The sequence below is a fragment of the Schistocerca serialis genome, chromosome 1 (genome assembly GCF_023864345.2).
Source record: "Schistocerca serialis cubense isolate TAMUIC-IGC-003099 chromosome 1, iqSchSeri2.2, whole genome shotgun sequence".
NCBI lineage: Eukaryota > Metazoa > Arthropoda > Insecta > Orthoptera > Acrididae > Schistocerca > Schistocerca serialis.
The window spans coordinates 85,641,600-85,657,890 of NC_064638.1; the positions used below are offsets into that span (position 1 = coordinate 85,641,600).

Consider the following 16,291-nt stretch of genomic DNA (forward strand, 5'->3'; position numbering starts at 1 on the left):
ACTTCAATCTGTGAATGAAGACTAAGCAGCTTAGAACAAGTCTTGTCTTCACTCCTACATCACCTCCTTCCTCCCTCACCTTCCGCTGTAGGGAAGAATACCAGTTTTCCAAGCCTTTTCTAACCTGTTACTGATGGTACTCAAAGAGAGCCAACTGTTGCCAGGGATACACTATTTCCAGTCCGCAGCAATCAATGACACACGCAGAAAAGATTCAGAAACAGGGTTCTTCCTGCAAGCCATTAACAGTATTTCTCGGAAAACTGGCGCCCCTGGAACAATAGACGAATACCTGACTATCCATCACAAATGAAGAACTGAATGGTCAACATAGGCGTGCTTTCAAATGTTTTGGATGTGCCGACGCTGTTGAATAGTAGTCCTTGGCTAAGTAAAATCAGTGTCATGCAGGAAAAACGTTGAAATAACAGGTCCCCTGTAAGTAGACACACCTGGATCTTTCCAATAGCCGTCTCACTGTGCGCCAATCCACCCATTCTGCCCCCAGCAGGTGGAGAGCAGAGTCCACTCTAGATAACCACTGTCAATGCATGATATTATAATCCATAATCCCTCAAGTTTATTCTATATCTTCATTTAAGGGCTGCATTTTTAGCATTATCTTCACCCTCGTAGTGCAACTGATCTATAAATGAGAGATAGCTCAAAATTCTTACACACAATTCGGGTCATCAGTCAAAGCATTTCCCAAAACGTTATTAAGATATTTAATATATTTTGGTACTGACAACAATATTTACAATAGTATAAAAAAGTAACACTGTTTCACTGCGGTACCATTTTCTTTGGAACCACTGACTGCACAGCTTGGAAAAAGAGTCAGAGTACAGACATCATCCACATAAGTGTTTTAAGACTCCAGTTTCCTTCCCTGATACTGATCTATGAAAAACACAAGTAATTTATTTTACTACAACAAAAATATTTAAAAACGTAGCTCAAATATCACCGACATCATCATCATGTTATAAATTTTCCAGGAAATAGTAGGAAAGGGAGGTATAGTAGGTCATTATAAATATCTCTACCAATTTTTGTGATTTTAGCTTCAGTCATTAAGGAGAAAAGTGTACCTGAATGATGAAAATACAAGTTTTCGGTAAATCGCAAAAGAAGATTTACGCTCATTTAGAACATTCCAGCTGCATACTACAGTTGTCCTTCTGTTTCCTTATCCTCCATATTCTTTTCTTTATCCTTGACTCCTCGGTAGCAGCATATGCAACTGTCTCTGCTTTGGTTACTCGCCGCTTATCAATAGCTGTTAGAGCTGGAACCATATTCCTTCCCATCTGTATGTTCAATTTCTTGATAACATTGATCCTTGAAATGGCACCATCATTGAATGTTATTATTGCATCCATTATACTAATCTTCAGCACTGTCAGCCCATAAAATACTGTTTTGAGTATTCTCTCCCATATACAGCTGCTGAAGCTTCATTTGCATTCTGAGAGAGACAATGCATGCGTTTCGTAAATAGACTTTTATTTGCCTGATCCCTATATATAGGCCTAATTGCCTCCATTACAGCAAGTGGTAAGGAATGCTTGTGGGTATATTGTACGCCTGTAGCATTGCTCAACCAATACTTGTACCACGAATCCTCCCCTTTTGGACACAAACCGTACTGTGGGGTTTTATCTGTTGATGCTCTGTGAAACAATGTTGCCCAAACAGCTCGTCCCATGTTCTACAAATCTCCTATATTTCTCCTTGTTGCTAGTCCATAATATTGAGTCAAAGAATCAATTTCACTTTTTGTAAGACGACCTGGACCACCTATGTGTTTCCCATCTGACAGCTTTTTTCCACCGAAATCTTTACATAAGTTTCTCAGCTGAGCTTCCATTCTTTTTTGTAGATGCCCAACACATTCAAGCGTTTCTATCAGAGTGTCCCCTTATTGTCTGTCATTAACAACAGTAGTTTGTCCTTATCGTCTCCATCCCTAAGGTAGCCTACATACCTCACAACATGACTGACCTTTGATCTCTTAAAAATGTTTAGAGCTCTTTTCGTTTCCATGTTTCCACCTGGACCATCAAAGTTCTTTATACAAACATGGATGCCAATAAATTTACTTAAATAACCCTGGAATTGCTTTGTTAGACATCCATAACCTAGTATCTTACTGGGTTCAGTAAACGTGGCAGTTACAACCCCATTCAGAGAAGTATGACCTCTCTTCTGCCAAGATCCATCAAATGCTGCTATAAGGTCTGTATTCTCAGACAAGGCTACCGCTCCTTCTGCTGTTCTTTTCATTGAATGTTCACTCACACCACATAAACCATTACCGGTATGTATTAATTTGGTGTATCTGTCAAATCTCAGTGAAGGGGGAGGCAAATACATCAATGCACAAAACGTCTGGGCAGCTGTCCTTCCGCTTCCAATACATCGCATTGCATAAGCAAGCTGTAATGTCGGCTATCAGTTACTGGCGATGTAATAGTATCACTGTGCATTTTATACGAGTTACAGGCAATCACTGACCGACCTGAAAGACCCTTACTTGCTGAAATGTACTCAGAAACGTCAATACTATTTTCACAATTTCAGTACTTACATTTCACAACACTCTTCGAAAGTCTTGACAACATATTTAGATTCACAACAACATTTCCTTCGTTATTTCGACTCACAGTACTACTAGGCTTGTTCTTAGTACATTCAGAAAACGAAAGTTTACGCCTAGAAGCACTACCTGCAGACACAGTTTCTGCAGGCGACTTCTGAAGCAACTGATATGTATTATTCGGTTTTGTTTGGAACTGGTTGCAGCAAAATTTTCGTTTCCGGCTAAATTTCTTTACTCTCGGCATTTGTAGCATAGGAAACACACACCCAGAAACAAAACAACACACAACAATTACAAAAACACACGAGTATGAAATTCGAAAATCATATATTCTCAGATCTTTGTTTACATTCCAACCATAGTCTTCTAGATATGCCTGTACTTTGGTTCCAGAAGTCAGTGCCTTCTAGTATACGCCTGTGTTAACGATCTGTAACTAACGATGGAAAAAACAGAAAAACAAAATAATGTGTCATGTATTATGACACACTTCAAACTGACAGATGTGTGTGGCCCCTGTGCAACATTATGTCAACCTCAATTTTAGAATGAACGGAAAATGATAATGCCCATAAACTACACATTTTTGAAATCAGCATGAAATGCTCTTTTCTATAGATTAAGAAACTTTTTTAAAATTTTTAGTCATTTTCACGAGCATGTCCCCTTAAACTGTTTGGAGGCTAAGTTGAATGCTTCGCTCACAATGCTCAAGCTACATCCATTTGTTGTTGTAACCTGTTCCAGAAACGATATGAACACACACCACTGAGTGATGTTGGTGATGGAAGAGGCATTTGTGCTGTACAGATGGCGGTGGATTTTTTACATAGATCACTTGCTCCTCATTGAGTAACACACTTCATATATCTGCCTAAAGTGGTGCCATTCTTTAGAGATCAACTGCTGCAATGTTAGCTAATTTATGTATGAATGCCTGAATAATCATGCATACTCATTTGTTGCATGAAGTATTACCATTGTGTATTATTAAGGTGTAATTTTTGTACTGACCGACCTCACTTCATGTTATGTAATGGGTGTAGTCTTACTCTTTTAGAACGAATACTGTGAGACCAAGAGTGCAAATAGCGGAAATAGTACTAAAATCAATGAAATCTCCAGCTAAATAACTGTAAACTCACTCTTGTGGGATGAACTTATGCTTCTTATAATGAATACTGAACCATCCAATAGTCCTTAAACATATATTCAGATAACAAGCTTCGCACACTATGGTGAATAAAAGACTTTGTCAATAATGGAATGCTAGTAGAACCAAGTAACAAAACAATAACCAGTATAGAGTGAATATTCTCGTTTCGGAAATCAGATGTATCTATAGAAAATGCTGAGTGCAAGGACAGTAGTAAAATACTTGACTATTTGTCACAGCTGGAGCAAAGATAATTCTCTGGAAGAAGAATAGCCAACATCATACTAAAATCCTCCATGATGTCTCGCAGGAGGAAGAGGCACCTCCATGGACTGCACTCGCCAGAGGGGTGTGCCATGACCAGTAGCCATCGAGGTCACTGCACTCTTTGCCGCCACTCACTTCTGCCAACATCCTAGCTGAAGAGCGCTCAAAGTTAGTGTCTTGGAAGTCTTGTAAATAAAGTGTAACGCATGTGGATGTTAAATACATTTTCGATGTACACATATCAATACATAACAGCGTCTTTCAAACTATCTATTTGCAACAAGATACAATTCACTTTCCCCCCTCCTCATTGTTTCATAATATCCAGTGAGTAAAACTACACACGCGGTTTACAGTACTGTTGTGGATAAGCAAAATGCTGAGGTCAGAGCTCTAGTACAATGCATCTCATACATATATTAAACCATCACATACCTCTTGTACATGTTTACCTTGTATAAAAGCGGTAACACATCCTAAAAGAATGGAAAACTTCTACTGTTTACTGTGAAACCACCGACCACAGCAGAATGTCCTTTCAATTTCGGACCATTACCCTGAGTAAAAGTGAGAGATTTAATCTCTGAAAACATTCAGTTCACTGAAACGTCTATGTTATAGGCTGTTGCGTGACGGAAATTTTCTGTGGAACAATTGTATCAGACGGTTCCAAGAGAACAAAAACAACAGATTTCTTTCAGTTTGATGGACAAACTGGCATAGTTGAGAAAGTTCACCTTGTCCAGAATTGGTGCATGTGGAAGTCTTATAAATAAACTGTCGTGCACCTGGGTATTACGTGAATTACAGATGCATGAAATATGAATACGGCACAGTTTCCTTCACATTATCAGTTGACATGTTGGGACAGAAATCTACAGTCATTTTTATATTCAACAGCAAGCTGCAAATTGCATCTCTCTCTCCCCTCGTAATTTTTTTAGCATCCATCTGCATAAAACTATGAACTACAAGAACTTTGTTAACGTCACCTGGTAGTGAAATCAATAAGGTTTCTATCACAGATCACTCTTCCAATACATCGAAAATAAATATCCACTATGTGTTTGACCTCGAGCATATGAGGTGCTCCCATTAAACATACACATATCGGTCCACTGGAGCAGGTGCCAATAATCGAAGTCACTTCGACAGATCTGTGTAAAGTTTTCTCATATGTCCTGGAAGAAACTATTTCCCATTGACTATCAGTCACAATACAGGGTTTCTGTGTAATAATTTCATAAGCAATTTGATACATAGTTTTTTGCTATAACACATCCAAATAGTGTATGACTACATCTTTGTATACTGCCATACATGGCTTTAAGATCTATGTCAGGTACTAAACCGACATTAACATTCTTCGATCCACTGGCTCTCATTATAAGCTGGACATCACATGGAGCAGGGTGTGTTGCTCCCACAATAGACACATGGTGGTGGAAACAAATGGCTGAAGTGGCGTTTCTTACTATCAAAAATGTGGAAGACATGGTAACGTATGGAAACTGGAAGATTATGCAGCATTGTGGAACATTTCCAAACCGTTGTGCAAAGGTTGTGATCTCTACATTTAGTCTCATGTTTCACAGTGATTGGGTCTCAATGTTCCCTTTTCAAAGAGACAGAGAGCATTTTGTAGATGTCATGACTGGGTTGGGGGCTGTGTGTCACAGTTGGATGGTATAAACAAGTAGCAAGCCACATCCATAAGCAATACGTGTGTATACATATGGCTAAATATAGAAAGTATGGAAAACAGTCACAAAACCAAATCAATTCAGTTACATTTTCTTGCTGGATATCTGTACTTACACTAAGATCGTAGTGGAAATGCAGCAGTTCACAGAATACCTGTTTGCAATTTTATCTACTGTGTTGGAAGTTGTTTCCATAGATGTATCAAATACCTATGTAAAGTTTTGTCACCTGTACTGGAGGAAATGCAAGTCAGTATGGGGGGTTCGTGTAGTGGTGGAGGAGCTGGGAACTGTGATGATGAATCTGTTCCCTGTTGAGGAAATTACTCCTCCAGGTACAGTTAATGAGCAATGTGTACGAAACAGGGAAACTGGAGCTACATAACATCAAAGTCATTAAAAGACAACTGCAGTATATACTGAAGACAAATGTAACTTGAAAAAGAAATGTAATCGCAGATGTACAAGCTGAGTTTAAATATGGCTCTAAACATTGTGTATGGGGATATCTGGTTTTAAGACAGGGAAATTATTAGCATTTACAGTAAACAGTAATGGAAATTGGGCACATGTGGGTTTAATGGCAGAAATCAATACAGTTGCGTGTTCTCGGTGGGGGGGGGGGGGAGGGGAGGGGGAGCGGAGAGGGGACTGATGATACATATATGCGTCCTAGTTGTGAAAGTAAGGGGCATTGTAGAAATGTGGCGTGCGAATGAAAGTGTTACATCTCCATACACCTGAACAGTACTGCCTAACACTGGACCAAGACTGCTGTCATACCAAGCACTCCTCACACACGTGGTTATGCATTGTATGCCATAGAAATGAAGGCACACTGAAAGACTCGCAATTTTATAGTGATGTTGAGTGTATCAAAAGGTTTTGGGATCAGGACACTCAATGACCCTAACCTTTTGCAGTTCTCCCGAGTGACATTTCTTATGGCCAGTCGAGAAAGATAGAGAAGAGATGGCTGCGAGAAGACATCAGCCCATCGCACGATGACTGACACCTCTGCATGACGACAACACAACAGCAGCGGCCCCTGTGTGAAGAGAACATAAGCACCGTGACGGACTGGTGTCACCCCAGTTGAATAGTAGCTTCAATACTAACCACTTGGATAGAAGTGTCAACGCTCGTCTCTCTGCTTGTACACTTTATGTAACACAGACTTGGGAATCGTTGTACCAAAGAAGATTTCTATTTTGTATGTTACCCTTTGCTTGCGACACACCTGTAAAGTTGACAAAGTTAAGTACTGAATCTTTTCTGTTCTATAATAAAACTCATTAATACGATTTGTTTGAGTTGTCTGTCTAGCGAATCCATAAGGCAGGCTTTCTAGACCCCACATATTCGACAACGACCAGAGAGACATAATATTTGACGACCAGGCTGGATTTAACAACATTTTAGCGCTGGGTCCTTGCAAGAACGCCATTGGCTCTATGGGTCTAAATCCTCCAGAAAATCCCTGTGTTTCACATGTGCTTTAGCCATGTAATCCATAGAATTTTGGGTTAAATCCATTGAAATCAGGGGAATCCTACTAAAATTGCGAAACTTGATGGAAAATTTGTGAAACACAAGAAAATATTACAAAAATGAGTGTACGTACAAGCCAGCCTGGGTTGTATGAAAATCATTCCACTCCTCCACTGGTGCAATTAACAAGCGATGGTGCATACCATCAATGCTCCACATGTGTTTATATACTGTAAGTCATAAAAATGATAGACACGCCATCCAGAGAATTGTAGATCAGGATGGCCAACTCCAAGGACACTGAGGGAATGATCATGTACCTGGGTGCAATATGATGAATCAGTGCTCTTGGTCTCTTCGAAAATGAAATGTCAAAACGTCTGTTACTCTGTCACTGTCGAACATGAGATAAAATGCAGAGGTCAGATGTTTGAAAATGCTCTACAATGCTGCAGACTCTTCCAGTTTCCATACGCTGCGATGTCTTCCACATTTTAATCAATAAGAAACACCGTGTCAGTGTTTTACTTCCTCTACCATGCGCCTGTTGTGGGAGCAGCACAACTTGTTCCATGTAGTACCCAGTTTTCTGTGAGTGTCATTGAACTGAAACATGTTAATGCTGGTTTAGCACCTGTTGTAGACCTCAAAGTCGTGGTATGAAAACAGAATGTATGGCGGTGTACAAAGATGTAGTGATACACTGCTTGGATGTGTTACAGCAAAAAAAAAAAAAAAAAAAAAAGTACAACACACAAACCCTCTATTGTGACTGACAGTCGGTGGGATATGGTCTTCTTCCAGGACATCCCACACAACATTACAAAGGTCTGTGGAAATGACTTTAGCTACTGGTCATGTGCTTCAGTAGACCAATATGTACGTATTTAATGGGAGTGCCACAAATGCTTGATGTCAACAGGTGGATGATATTTGTTTTCGATGTATTAGAAGAGTAAGATGTGGTAGAAATCTTATCTAGTTCGCTGCCAAGTGACGTTAGCAAAGTTTTTGTAGTTCGTATTTTTACTCGGCAGAATGATAAAAAAAAATAATGATGGGACAGAGAGCTTGCTGTCTTGTGCAAAAATGACTGTGTTTTTCTTTCTGACATGAAAATAGATACACTAATAGCCCCTATTCTGTATTGATGTATGTGCATCTGACACTTATGTAATATCCATATACATGATTATTTATTTACAAGATATCAACAGACAGTAATGTCGAGTGCTCAGAGGCTAGGAGGCTGTCAGTTGCTCCCAGTGACTTTGGGTTCAGGGGGGTGTTTGACGCCAGTATATTGCATAGCTACCATGCACAGTGACCTCAACGGCTGCTGGTCACAGCACCCCTGTAACTAACTGCCTTCTGTTACTGCGAGATGTAGGTGATGGCTGTGGCATACTGTTGCCCATTATTCTTCCAGACAGTTGACTTCCCCCATACATGACAAACACTCAAGGATTTCACCATTGATCAAGGGGTCGGCATATGCTAGAATTGCAATTGATTTCTGCAGACCTGAAACAGTATATCACAGTCAACCCAACACCAGCCAAAGCAGAGCATCACCAACAAATGGATCTCCTCTCATACCATCAGTGCGGCGCTTTACCAGGTAAAGCGGTATCCTTACCTGCAGGGGGTCCAGCTGCAGGGCAGAAATATTACATAATTAAAAATGAAATGGCATAATTTCAGAGACTCTACTGGTCTCATACAGATATAATCTTATGCACATAGACTGAAGCAGCAAGTAAAAATTAGTACCACGGCTGGGAATCGAACGTGGGCTAGATTCCCAGCTTTGATACAAATGTGTTCTTGCTACTTCAGTCAAAATAATATCTGCATGACACCAGTAATATCTCTGAAATCATGTAATTTTGTTTGGATAAGTACTTGCACCTGTGTTTCAGACTGGATCCCCCATTTACGTTCAATGCTGTGATGCTGTTCCGGAACATGGAGAGCCTTGACAATACTGTACTTTTCTAAGGGGAAATTCTAAGTAGATAGGAGTGGCAGTGAGAAATTGGATCAGGGAGGGCGGAGTACAGGGTAATCTGTGCATTTGTATGAACTGCTGTGCCAGGGTGGCTCAGTGGCTAATGCACCTGCCTTGTAAGCAGGAGACCATGGTTGAATATCTGGGCTTGATACAAATTTTCAGTCGCTGCTCCAGTCTATACACACAAAACGATAACAGTACGTAATTGTCATCCCAGCACTGGACAAAGCAAAGTAACAACAGTGGATGGACCTCTTTGTGTACCATGAGCAACAGGTTATGACAGGCCTGAAAAACCAGTATCCCTTCCTGTGGGAGATTGAGAAGGAAGGAGTAAGGGAGGTACAAGGGAAGGTAAAACTGGTTCTAAGCTGCTTAGTCTCTATCCACATATCGAGGTGAGGACATATACACTGATATAGTGGAAAGTTTTTCTTTCAATAGTTGTGTAATGTTATTAAAATGTTTCATCTTCCTGCAGAAATAAGGCCAGGAAGTACTCGTAGTATAACACAGTCGTTGCTATGGTGGTTTTTTTGTAGTCCATGCTTATAGGAAGATTACACCTCTCTCCTTCTAAGACACACTGTTACCGCTCACAAAAAGCATGTCTATCCATCCTGGAATGTTCACTCAATATTGCTTCTCGTATTGCTGTATGATCCCACCAGCATTATGTTATTGGTGAAGTCTTCCACTCACCATTTGTGTAGACGTTCCTTGCTGAGTGTATGTTCCAACACTTTTGGATGGTGTTAAGAGTTTATTAGGTAGTATATTCAGAGAAGTATTTGATATTCTCAGTTCAATGCTCATTGTAGCAAGGATCATATTCGAGTGAGTTTACACTTACTTAGCTGGAGATTTCATTGATATTAATACTATTCCCACTACTTGCACTGTCACAGTATTCGTTTGAAAAAGAGTAGAGCTGCTCCTTTTACAAGATGTGATGTGAGGTGTATGACTACTTATTTTTTTCTTTATCGAGTTGAGCCTCTATGGAATGCGTGGTAACAACCAATGTCATTTTAGTGTCTTGGTCTTGTTCTTGTTCCAGCATTGATCTCCTGCCAGTATCTTCTGAGCCCGTCAAGAAGTGTCTATTTATGCTCTTTGGACGAAGGTGCTCTCCGTCTTTTTGACGTTGATGCCATTTTGAAACCTTTGTCCTGTCATGAATTTCTGTCTCTGAGATACCAATCTGCCTAAGATCTTTTTCACATTCTTCTAACCATCTCGGCCTTGTTTTCTTAGATTGTATGAAACTCCCCATTCTTTTCGTTAGTCGATCACCGTCCACTCTGTCTACACCGATAGCTGAGTCGTACTCTGGTTTCCCTTCAAAACGAATAAATCTTTCGCCTTTTACTAAAGATTTCCGTGGAGGGGAACATTAAATGAGTCTATAAGGTATTTTTCGTAGTGCTCGGCTATTGCTGAGCCAAAAAAAAAAAAACGGCCTCGGACTCATTAACGTGCGGGCACGCTCTTCTGCACTCTTTGTCCACACTCTGTTGCGGCACTGGCAGGGGCCGGTCCCGTCTTTAACACGCAGTCTCTTAGATATCCTCCGACCAGCTTCTCTTGATCCACCGATCAATGTGGCACCTATTTCTCCATTATTGTACTACGCCGCCAATTGTTTCATAGAACTCAGCTACGTTCGGGCCGATCTTCCAGTCACCCGTCCTCCCCGTACAAAAGATTATTATCGTTTGTTTATGCTGTCCAACCCTTGCGACCCCATGGTGCTACAGCATCCTGACATTAACTGGCGCACGGTTTGGGGGTGTGTGCATGCACCCTTTTTACCGTCGTCTGTGTCTGCACTCTGGTATGTTTTAGTCTATGGAAAATTCCCGACTAATAGTCGATTTTATCGCATAGGACTGGCCACCTCCCCACTCTGCCCTGACTGTTAGCTCGAAGACACCGACGAGCACCGTCTTACGTGCCCCCTGAAACAAAACGTATGGCTCCTCATCCAACGAATCATGGGCTTTTACCTCCGTGCCCCGCCAACGACGGTAACCCCGGATTTCCTGTTGTTGCCCCAGACATTTCACTACCCTCTTGCTAAGCACCATAGCCTAATCTGGTTTCGAGGACAGGCTTTAGAATATCTCTTTCGGAGTGGTCCGCATACAGTCCTTGACTTCTGGTACAAAGTTGTGACTGCGCATAGCACCCTCACCCGAAAACCATCTTACCGACAAACTTTTGCCGGTTATCTCCGCAGCGTCTTCCTTGACCCCCCTCAAAGTTGGGGTGTACCATGCCTACCTGTCACATGATGCAACACCCTTATCCACGTTCTCATGCATCGACCAAAAACAAACACAATTTTTTTTAAAAAAAAAAAAAGGAAGAAGACAGAATATGTTATATTTTGTTGTATTTAATGTTTTTCTTTTTTAATATTTTTTTTGTTTAACTAACAGTCATTTGTATATTTTTCAATGGTACCTTGAAGAACTCTTGCATAGTGAATATATATGTACTTTTAGTTTGTTCAATACAAATTTTTAAACAAAAACAAAAAAAACAAAAAAAAAGGAAAACAGGATATGTTCTAATTTGTTGTATTTCATGTTATTCTAATAATTTGTTTACCAAACACTCATTTGTATATGTTTAACTGGTACCTTGAAGAACTTTTGCTTTGTGTATATATATATATATATATGTACTCTCTGTTTGTTCAATAATAAAGATTACAAAAAAAAAGAAGGTCGCCGGTTCGAAACTCGCGCCAAAAAAAAAAGAAATAAAATAAAAAAGAAAAGGTCGTCAGCCCGGCGGATTGCCGTCCTACGGGCCCGGGTTCGATTCCCGGCTGGGTCGGGTATTTTATTCGCTCAGGGACTGGGTGTTGTGTTGTCGTCATCACCATTTCATCCCCATCCGGCGCGTAGGTCGCCCAATGTGGCGTCGAATGTAATAAGACCTGCACCAAGGCGGCCGGACCTGCCGCGTAAGGGGCCTCTCGGCCCATGACGCCAAACATTCATTTCCATTTTTCCATACCGTCTATCCTCATGAGGTGATGGTAAAATAACAATCGTCTCTTCTTAATGGATATTCATTGTAGCGACCAGAATCACACTTGGAGAATAAATGATCGTAATAATTTGTGCAGCAAATGATTATGCGTGTTTATTCAGTCACACTTTTAAAAATAAATGAGCTGACATACAACAGTTGAGGTGTTAAGAATGGCAACACTTCAGACAGACACGCATTACGTTACTCCATGATGATGAAGTCTCCTACTTAAAATTACTTTATCGTATGTTCCTCCATCATCTGCAAAACACAAATGACTCTCTTTCAGCACCAAAATCCCTCAATGGTCGGGAGCATAATCTTTTTAAGGTAGCCTTTTGACCACCCACGGATGCAGCTCGATGATTGTCCGCAAAGCATTCTACTTAGGCGGCTGTTCCTAAAAACAGAGATGAAAATGACATTCTGTGAGATGAGCAGAATATCTCATTCTTCCAATGTAAATGAGAACACACAGACGCACACAATGCTGTTACTTGGTACAGTGGAGCATCTGAAACATCTACCAGACAGTCTTCAGACAGGTTACATGAAATGTAGAATAAATGTGAGCGATTAAGTGTTATAGCCTCATGCAGTGGTCGAGGCTAGCGAGTGTGGGCACAGATCTCCACTTGCCATGCAGACCTCGAAGAGCAGCACTCACTGAGACGACTAGTATAGTGATCCATGTGTACCTCATTTCCGAGAGATGTATTAATTCAATGTTTTTACTACTTGAGACCGATATTACTTAGCCAAAGACCCTTGTCAGACAGTGCCGGGACACCCAGACCGTTTGAGACACGTGGCTTTTTAAAATTTAGTTCAACTGTGACAGACAGCCGGGTATTTCGCTAGTGTTTCAGAGGCGCCTGTCTTTTCATGTTCTTGAGTCTTTGCGTGCAGACTAGAAGCAGTATATCACTGCCAACAGATGGATGTCTTTGAGTACCATCAGCGACAGGTTAGAACAGGCCTGGAAAACTGTCATACCTTCCAATGGGGGAAGGAGAGGAGGGCAGAATAGGAGTGGGATTAAGACTGTTTCTAAGCTGCTTAGTCTGTATCCACACATTTCGGTGAACACATGTGCAGTTGCTTCCACTATTTCTTGGCGAGATCTTTTGGGATCGGTTTTTACAGTATTTGTATTATTAGAGTGATATTTCTCAATTTTCAGTGCACATGTCGTATTACGATCCATTGTTTACTAGTGGTGGTTTCTCTACTACGATTTAGATGTGTAATTAGAGCACTGAAGCATTTTCCTTCACTTGCGGTAGTGTGCATTGGCCTTCCTACACTTCAGTAGTAGTTTGCTACCCTATTCCCTCTCACCAGCAGTACACTTGTAGATCGGTAGGCACCAGCTCTTCCTACATTTCAGTGGTGGTCTGCTGTCCTATCCCTTGTTACTATGTTTCTGTGTACTACTTCCTCCAATACTTCAGTGGTGGTTTGACATCCTGTAGCTTCTTACGATGTATCTGTAAACAAGTTCGTCAGGAGCTGTAGACTTGTTGATCAGTAGGAGGCAGATCTTCCTAGACTTCCTGTTTTACCATTAATCCGCATACGTGTTCCTGAGAATCTATATACTTTTAAATCAGTAGAAGCTAATTCTTCTGACAGCAGCTGTAGAACGGTTCACCACCAATTTCGAGTGATATTGTGGACTATGGCACACAGAAAGGTGGACATATAAACACATTCGTCGGAATGTGGAACAAAACCAGTTTCATGCGTCCTCAGTTGAGTCCCATACATCAAGGTGCATTCAGTCTGGGGTAGAGGAACGGGACGGAGTTGACTCCTGCATTCGGATTGACTAGCCATTTCAAAAACCATGAACATCTCCACCACAGGCAATAGTCTCTATGACTTGCAAAATGCATCTTCATTCCACCTCAGTGCATCACTATTATTTGCTAAAAAATATTTCCATAATGCTCGTTCATTATCATTTCCTTCCAGTCCTGATGTAGACGGCTACGGATCCAGTCCTCAGCTGTACACTTACAACTTTATTGAACTGCTCTCTGTCCAACACCAATATCTCAGCACAGACTGAAAATTTCCCATGAATTTCTATATGGGGTGGTGAGGGAGCAAGGGAGGGGTGGATGGGGAAGAAAGCAGGGGTAGACAGGGCTGCAGATTTCCCAGGAAGAGGGGACAGGGCTCAGGATTTCACAGAGGAGAGGGAGAGGCGAAATGCTCACAACTGAACCAGGGAGGGAGTGACCAAAAATGTCCCAGGATTGACATCCATTTCCCCAGATTCGTGAGGGAGGAGGTGAGGGAGAGGGATTGAGTGTATCTCTGAATTACAGATTATCTCCAGGGGGTCATAAATCAACCTCCGGGGTTTCATAAATCCATTAGCACAAGTATAGTCCAAATGGAGAGGGAGTGGATGATATGCCCCTGAATGTACGCTTGCCCGTGGATATATGCATCCTGCACAAAGGAAATACTCCAGAACCATCTTTACCCAATACTAGCGATCATATAAAACATCATGAAGCTGAGCTGGCAGAGCAGATAACCCTGTTTTGGCGATAAATGACTAAAGTTGTTTGCTTGAGGAACCTTCTTTCCAACCAGTGCTTATAAAATTGATAGGTGTGCCCCTGTCCAACCTAAAACAAAACTTTTTCCTCCTCCAGTCGGAAATTAGGTCCACATGCCGCATGAAATCCGCCCCAAGAATGACGGGAACCGATAAACTGCGTGTTATCTTGACTTTAACCACCCACCTGGATTTCTGAATCCACACCTTTAGGGGGACTTCCCAGATTAGTTGCGTTTCCACACTATTCGCTACCTTAAATGATTCCATACTGGCAGAAACTTCAGTTTCCCGTTAAAATTCCCAAACATGGATAGCACACTTGTACTAATTGTCGCCTTGACCGTTTTGCAAAATGAGACTCTGGCGATATGCCCTTCTGCCTTTAACATATATCCCGAATCTTTGGCTGTGGACGTTTCCTTACTGGATGACCCTTACTCTGACACCTATAAACACTTGATGTTACCTGGTCCCCTATTCTCGTTCAACTGCTCTCCCTTCACTCCCTACACTCGTGTCGTAAGCAAAACGCACAGCCTCTACTTCCGAAATTAAACGATCGAACTATTGGAAGGTACTGTGTTGTTCACTGAGAGCGACACTAGGACTGTCATTGTAGCACATCCCTTCCAAAATGTTGTTGCTGTCGTGGTCGTCAGTCCAGAGACTGGTTTGGTGCAGCTCTCCATGCTACTCTATCCTGTGCAAGCTTCTTCATCTCCCAGTACCTACTGCAACCTACGTCCTTCTGTATCTCTTTAGTGTATTCCTCTCTTGGTCTCCCTCTACGATTTTTACCCTCCACGCTGCCCTCCAGTGCTAAATTTGTGATCCCTTGATGCCTCAGAACATGTCCTACCAACCGGTCCCTTCTTCTTGTCAAGTTCTGCCACAAACTCCTCTTCTTTCCAATTCTATTCAATACCTCCTCATTAGTTATGTGATCCACCCATCTAATCTTCAGCATTCTTCTGTAGCACCACATTTCTAAAGCTTCTATTCTCTTCTTGTCCAAACTATTTATCGCCCATGTTTCACTTCCATACATGGCTACACTCCATACAAATACTTTCAGAAACGACTTCCAGACACTTAAATCTATACTCGATGTTAACAAATTTCTCTTCTTCAGAAACGCTTTCCTTGCCATTGCCAGTCTACATTTTATATCTTCTCTCCTTTGACCATCATCAGTTATTTTGCTCCCCAAAAAGCAAAACTCCTTTACTACTTTAAGTGTCTCATTTCCTAGTCTAATTCCCTCAGCATCACCCGACTTAATTCGACTACGTTCCATTATCCTCGTTTTGCTTTTGTTGATGTTCATCTTATATCCTCCTTTCAAGATGCTGTCCAATCCGTTCAACTGCTCTCCCAAGTCCTCTGCTGTCTCTGACAGAATTACAATGTCATCGGCAAACGTCGAAGT

The 16,291-nt window shown here is 41.3% G+C and overlaps 1 non-coding gene across 1 annotated transcript; it reads left to right on the forward strand.

The window, feature by feature from the left end:
• The first annotated feature begins 10,563 nt into the window (after positions 1–10,563).
• On the forward strand, positions 10,564–10,682 carry LOC126424308 (U5 spliceosomal RNA). The gene has a single exon (XR_007576160.1). It is a non-coding gene; the product is annotated as a U5 spliceosomal RNA (small nuclear RNA).
• The last annotated feature ends 5,609 nt before the right edge of the window (positions 10,683–16,291 follow it).